We start from the raw sequence: 6,544 nt of genomic DNA, 5'->3' as shown, positions 1-6,544 counted from the left end.
CCCCAGCAGCAACTTGGCCCTTGTTGGTCAACATGGATGAGGAATTAGGGCAGTCTGCAGCAGTCTGATTGCCCCGATCCAAGAGGATAAACCAGGGCCAGGCGCTGCACTAGCATCACTAGAAGGGAGAGATGAGGAGAAGGGGAGGGAAAGCAAAAGACAAAAGAGCAGGGAGACCGAGGACAAAGCCGGATGTTGAATAGATTCTTTGCTATATTAGAGATTGGCATTAAAAAAATAAATGCATTAAATTAACTGCTTTGTCTTTAAGTTTTTAGGTGTGTGTACAATATAAACAGTTTTTCAATGTCTGTTTTTCAATCAATTTATGACCTGGACACAGGAAGCTTCTAACGGAATAATTCCATTCAGATCTTACCTGTTTTAATAATAACTCATTAGGTATACAAGCTCTAGAAAGACATAACAATATGTGTATCTTCATTAGAACATTTATTCAAACACTACCAAATACTGTACCCACAAGTATATTCAACACGAAGGGCGATCAGACTCAGCTCCAAATGATGGTGTTGCTTCAAGACTGCAGACAGAAGGAGAAAGCTTTAGGTTAGTCATCCAACCTGTCCCGGTAACATTAGGTTAGTCCAGTAGTTATCCAAGATGTCACGGTAACATCTGGTTAGTCCAGTAGTTATCCAAACTGTCCCAGTAACATTTGGTTAGTCCGGTAGTTATCCAACCTGTCCTGGTATCATTAGGTTATTCCGGTAGTCATCCAACCTGTCCTGGTAACATTAGGTTAGTCAAGTAGTTATCCAACCTGTACTGGTAAAATTAGAATTGAATCACAAGTGTTGTTAAGTATACTGTAACATAAAGGTACTTTGTGTAACTTTGTAGTGGTTTTGTTTCTTCATCATGGTCTTAACTGACAACTGTTGACCATTTAACACTCTAACACCCACCTTTACTGTGTTAGTGGGTGTTTATCAATGGATTTGTTATGACTTTTCATGTTTGTTGAAGCTTGTGTGTCTACAGTACTATGCATCTATTGCAAATTACTATATATCATGTGGTAGCTCATTAGCTGGTAGCGTTTGCCTTGTTGTAGTTGCTGATCATATTTTGCATTTGTTTGAAAGCCAGAAGCCACTGAACAATGAGCTAATGTGTCATGTATACAGTATATTACAATGTCATGTAAACTTTTAGCTACTGTAAGCTTAATGTTATTAAGATTACTTAATGCAATTCTCCTTACCAGTAAGTGTTATGACAACTACAAGCATGAACTCTCACAAGTTTTCAATTTATTAATAGGGGATAAATAAGAGATAGTGACTATTGCTTACTTAATAGCCTATTTGTGTGGGTAATGTTACCTACCATGGCACGTTGCAGGCAAAGTTGCCAACAGTAGATTGTCCTCCTGCAAGCACAGTGACGCTGATTCACATTCTCCATCTCAACAAAAAAATTGAACAGCACAGTTCCACAACCATTTCATCCAGTGTTTAGAAATGCAGTGTGAACAAATGACGTGCACTTTCTATCCTGTTCCATTTTCTTGTTCTCCAAATTCAACAGAGGAACCTGGCCTAGCTTCTGTAGGACCTGACGTGGAAGGACCAGTCCTACTAAAGAAGGATCCTTGACTTTGACAGTAACTTGAAATTGAATTTTGTGAACTTAATTTGAATTGTGAGAACTATATGTGAAGATATACTGTATAGAGATCATATTTTATTGGATTTCAGTTCCAAACGAATAAATTCAATTTCAAACTATACTATTCCGATTCAGTTTTTAAATGCAGTTATTCAAATTAAACAATAACATTTCAAATTATTTTTTCAATGCAATTATTCAAGTTTAGCTATTCAAATATAAATGATTTAAATTCTTTTTCTGTTGGCACATATTTCAGCCCATAAATAAAGTGTGTTCAGTCGGGTGGAGAGGATGGCAAGGTAGTGTTCTTTTTAACAGTTCTCGCTGTAATTCTAAGCTGAGGAAGTGTGTCTGTCCATCGAGTGGAGCGGGAAAGCAAATTCACACACTAATTGAATGCAGCATCCATTACACTGTGCCAGTGCCAGGTGGCAGCAGTCACACTACCAGGCTCCACCCCTTTGCTTGTTGATGGGTCCCTAAGCTCCTGAAAACAGGGTTTTATTTACATCACTGTGAAACTGATTGTTTGAATGCATTCACAATCCCAAAGAACACTTTATTTCGATGGCCATTGCATATGTTTTTTCATGTGTGTTCAAAATAATAGCAGTCCAACATCACTAACCTCATAAATCATATTTTTTGGTAGAAGTGATATTTCTACATGGCAAAAAATGTACTAGTAAGTGTTATACAGTCATAAAAAAACAACAGTCATGACATGCTTGCTGCACATTAGAAGGCACGTTCAAAGTAACAGCAGTGTTGTGTTAAATTAGTGAGGTTATTGATTCTGTAAAACAAACGGAGTCAATTGTGGCCCATATTTAAGGAAGGAAGGAAGCAAATGTCGTGCATGCTGGTTATAGTGCATTTCACACTGACCTACTCAGCAAAAAGGTCGTTCCAGACATTGCTCTGAGGAACAGCAGACTTTGACTAAAAACTTTATTGGAGAGGGGAAAATATATGAAAGAGTGCAAAAAAGTATAGGATGCTCAGCTAAAATTATTTCAAATGCCTTGAAAATGGTATCAATAGCTTGAACGATGTGGGGAGAAAACCATTCGAATGGATGGAAGAATAGCCAAAAACGGCAAAGGCTCAACCAATGATTAGCTCCAGGAAAATCAAAGAAGACTTGAAGTTACCTGTAAGTACTTTTACAATCAGAAGAAGACAATGAGAAGCAAAGCTATTAGCTAGAGCCCCCCCCCCCCCCCCCCCCCCCCCCCCCCCCCCCCCCCCTGCAAAGTCCCATAGCTGAAAAAAGACTAAATGTACTGAGTAGGTTGAAATTTGCTAAAGGACACATTGACTGGCCAAAGTAGAAATGGTGCAACATTCTCTGGACTGATTAGAGCTAAATTGTTCTTTTTGGGTCCAGGGGCTGCAGACAGTTTGTCCGACAACCCCCATGCACTGAATTCATACCACAGTACACTATGAAGACAGTAAAGCATGGTGGTGCAAACATCGTGTTATGGGGACGTTTCTCATACTGTGGTGTTGGGGTATTTATCACATACCAGGGATCATGGATCAGTTTCAATACATCAAAATACTTGAGGTCATGTAGCCTTATGCTGAAGAGGAAATGCCTTTGAAATGGGTCTTTCAACAAGACAATGACTTAATACACACCCGTAAGCGAGCAAAGTCTTGGTTCCAGATGAACAAGATTGATGTTATGGAGTGGCCAGCCAAGTCCCCGGACCTCAACACTTGTGGGGTGCCACCAAAAATGCTGTTTATGAAACCCAGTAATGTAGAGGAAATGTGGAATGTAGTTGAATTGTTACATGTGCCAGAAGTTGGTTGACATGCAACACAGATGTGAAGCAAAGATACATTTTTCAGTTTATAAACTAAATGTTTGAGTTAGTGAAGAAAAATGCTAATTTTATTTGAACTGCGTAATATTCCTTTTTCACAATTGTGATCAATTTTGGTCATGTTTTGATTTTGAATTTAATTAAAATCTATTCTAAGGATTTTGAGCGGTATTCACTGTTTTAAACACACTGTTTTTATTCTGAACACAACAGTTTATGGCCTAGTCAAACTAAACCTAAGTATTTCTTTATAAAAGGAATCTTAAGGTTATTTTAGTACATCATACAAAGTGGAAAAAACAGGTAACAGACAGCCAGATTACCTGGTGTTTGTCTTTAAGGTTGTTCCACTTCTTTTTGGCCTGTTTGCTGGGCCAGAAGTGGTCACAAAGTCTCTGGGCAACAACAAAGATATTAGAAAGAGTGGCACGCAACTTTGCTACTTCAATCAGATATTAATCATTATGGACGGAGACCATCAGGCTACAACCCTTCCAAAGCCATAAAGGCAATGATATTTGCACTCAAAAGAAATACTCACTCCCATCCAGTATTGCTGGAATTTCGCAACCAATTAAAAAGGCGCTTGTTCGTTGCACCCCTATAACAAGTTTGTGCTATAAGCAATAAAGACAAGCAAACAATTCTGCCAAAAGTACGCGTTCTAGTACAACGCAGGCGCATAGTCAGCAATGGGCCAGGGTGGCACTGGCCCACTTTACTCACTGGCCCATCCCGCCAAGTTTGATCAAAATACATTTTTTTTTTTAAAATGTATAAATGTATGAAAATAATAAATAGTAACAGAACTAGTTTTTGTGTATTTTTTCTGATTCAAAAATAAACAGGATAAACCATAGGAGAAGGATCCAACAATTGGGAAACCTTTGGAACGTAGTTGGTACTATGGTAACATCAGGCAGACTGGGGCTTCCCTCAGCAGCTCCCGATAGCTAGTTGCCTTTTTAGACAATATACCATGGATGTGTTAAGCAATGTACTGTTAAAGGTTTTAGATTTCTTGATCCTGTCACTGCTGTGGCCTTGATACATTGTCTAAGATTTGAAACCTTATTGGCCATTTTTGATTATATCTTTCATAATCCAAACAATGCTTGGCAGGAAGTTTTCATTCTTTCATTCTTTCATTCTTCATTTTCTTTTACTGCTGCTAGATGGTGGGCTGGACCCTGAAATTGTTGTGGTTCTGCTGCCTTTTGTGTTCCAGTCTCCCTTCTCCCTGTGTGTCTGTCTGTGTTGTCTGTTGTCCACAAGAGGGCGTCCTACGAGGAACTGGGTCTAGAGGCGTGGCCACTCATTATCCTTCCATCTATCTGCACAGCTACATCCCATCATCATCATCACCACCACTGCTGTATTTAAACCCGGGCTGATGCCCTCTTCAGCGCCAGTTTGTTGCAAACCCCTAAGTGGTAACTAGGCCAGTCACATATTACACGTTGCTCTCTAACTTTAATAGCTGACTTACTTTGTTTCTTTGTCTCGTCACAGTTCTCGTGTTCCGCCGTAAGCCTGTGCAGCCTCCCCAGACCTGCTCTGTTGCAACTCCCATTTACCACTCCACCATCACCTGTACCTCATCTGAGTTTTGTTGGATTAAACCTTTTCTTTACCTTTTCATCAGCGCCTGTGTTTGTTTCTGTGTCTGGATCCAACCTAACCCTCAACAGAAATAATGAATTTAATTGTTAAACAATAAATATAATACTTACCTTACAATGCACTCTAAAACTCTTACTTTTTTAAACCCACAAATAAGCAGGATTACTAATAACGTTAGTAGCCTCCTGTTTCTTTGACAACCAAAGTAAATAAGAACCAAATATTCTACAGTGAAGTGGACAAACTTGCTTTTGTAAAGCTGATTACGATAGGATTAATAGATGTAGCGTTTTGTCTTTAGGTTTTCTAACATCATTAGTAATCCTGCTTATTTGCTGGTTTTAGTCAACACAATGCAACACACAAAGAAAGTATCAAACGGCTCGTACTGGTAAATACTTAGGTGAAAAATTAGGTGTTGTATCCACTTAGCTTCAGTCGGAAAAAGCCCTGTAATCCCATTTTCTTAGCAAGTTGGGCAAATTTTGTGCAATGGTTACACTTATAGATAGATAGATAGATAGACAGAGGCTTTTGATACTGTACAACGTACCTTGTTTGATTTAAAACTTGTTTTGAATGACGACAAAACAAAACTCATGTTGTTTTCCGGTGCAAAATCAAAGTCACGGAACCTCCCTCCCATCGTTACTTCTCAGGGCTCCGAGATTGAGTACGTATCTCTATACAAGTATCTTGGTATCCTAATTAATGATTCTTTTTCTTTTAAACCTCACATTCAGAAGTTGGTGAAAAAACTGAAGCTGAAGCTGGTTTTTATTCTAGAAACAAGTCATGTTTTTCCTTTGAGGCCAAAAAGAGACTTGTTGCTGCAACTTTTATGTCAGTGCTGGATTATGGCGATTTTATATACATGCATTCGTCAACTCAAAGCTTGAAACTTCTGGATACTGTTTACCACGGAGCTCTTAGGTTCATTACTAACTTTAGAGCCCTTACTCATCACTGTTCATTGTATGATCGGGTTGGTTGGCCTGCAATGTTCACCCGTAGACTTAATCATTGGTACACTCTAATTTATAAGGCTATGCTTGGTCCGCTTCCCCGATACCTTCAAACCTACGTCTTAAAGAAAGGTACAGGAAGATATTGTCTTCGTTCTGGTGATTCATTACTGTTATCTGTCCCTCAAGTCCGGACTGAATAGGAAAAGGGGCGTTTAAGTACGCGGCCCCCTATGCTTGGAATCAGCTGCAAATTGTCCTGAATCTTCAGGAGATGGTTTCACTGGCCGCTTTTAAAGTACTTTTAAATGACATGAAGGCTGAACACACTGGCTGTAGATGTTAGGATTGATTATTCTGACGATCCTTGTTTTTATTCAATATTGTTGAAATTTAGATATTTTATGACCTTGTTACTCATTATTTATTAACAGCATAAAGTGTTTCATGTTTTATGTTCATGATATATGTTATTTGTTA

The 6,544-nt window shown here is 38.8% G+C and overlaps 1 long non-coding RNA gene across 1 annotated transcript; it reads right to left on the bottom strand.

The window, feature by feature from the left end:
• Nucleotides 1-424: 424 nt before the first annotated feature.
• LOC117942726 lies at nucleotides 425-826 on the bottom strand. The gene is made up of 2 exons (XR_004656208.1): nucleotides 758-826; nucleotides 425-564 (listed from the first exon to the last, which is right to left on the bottom strand). It is a non-coding gene; the product is annotated as an uncharacterized LOC117942726 (long non-coding RNA).
• Between the last annotated feature and the right edge of the window lie 5,718 nt (nucleotides 827-6,544).

Source organism: Etheostoma cragini, chromosome 1, assembly GCF_013103735.1.
Source record: "Etheostoma cragini isolate CJK2018 chromosome 1, CSU_Ecrag_1.0, whole genome shotgun sequence".
Taxonomy (NCBI): domain Eukaryota; kingdom Metazoa; phylum Chordata; class Actinopteri; order Perciformes; family Percidae; genus Etheostoma; species Etheostoma cragini.
The sequence above is the reverse complement of the archived record's forward strand: the minus strand, read 5'-3'. Positions and strand labels throughout refer to the sequence as shown.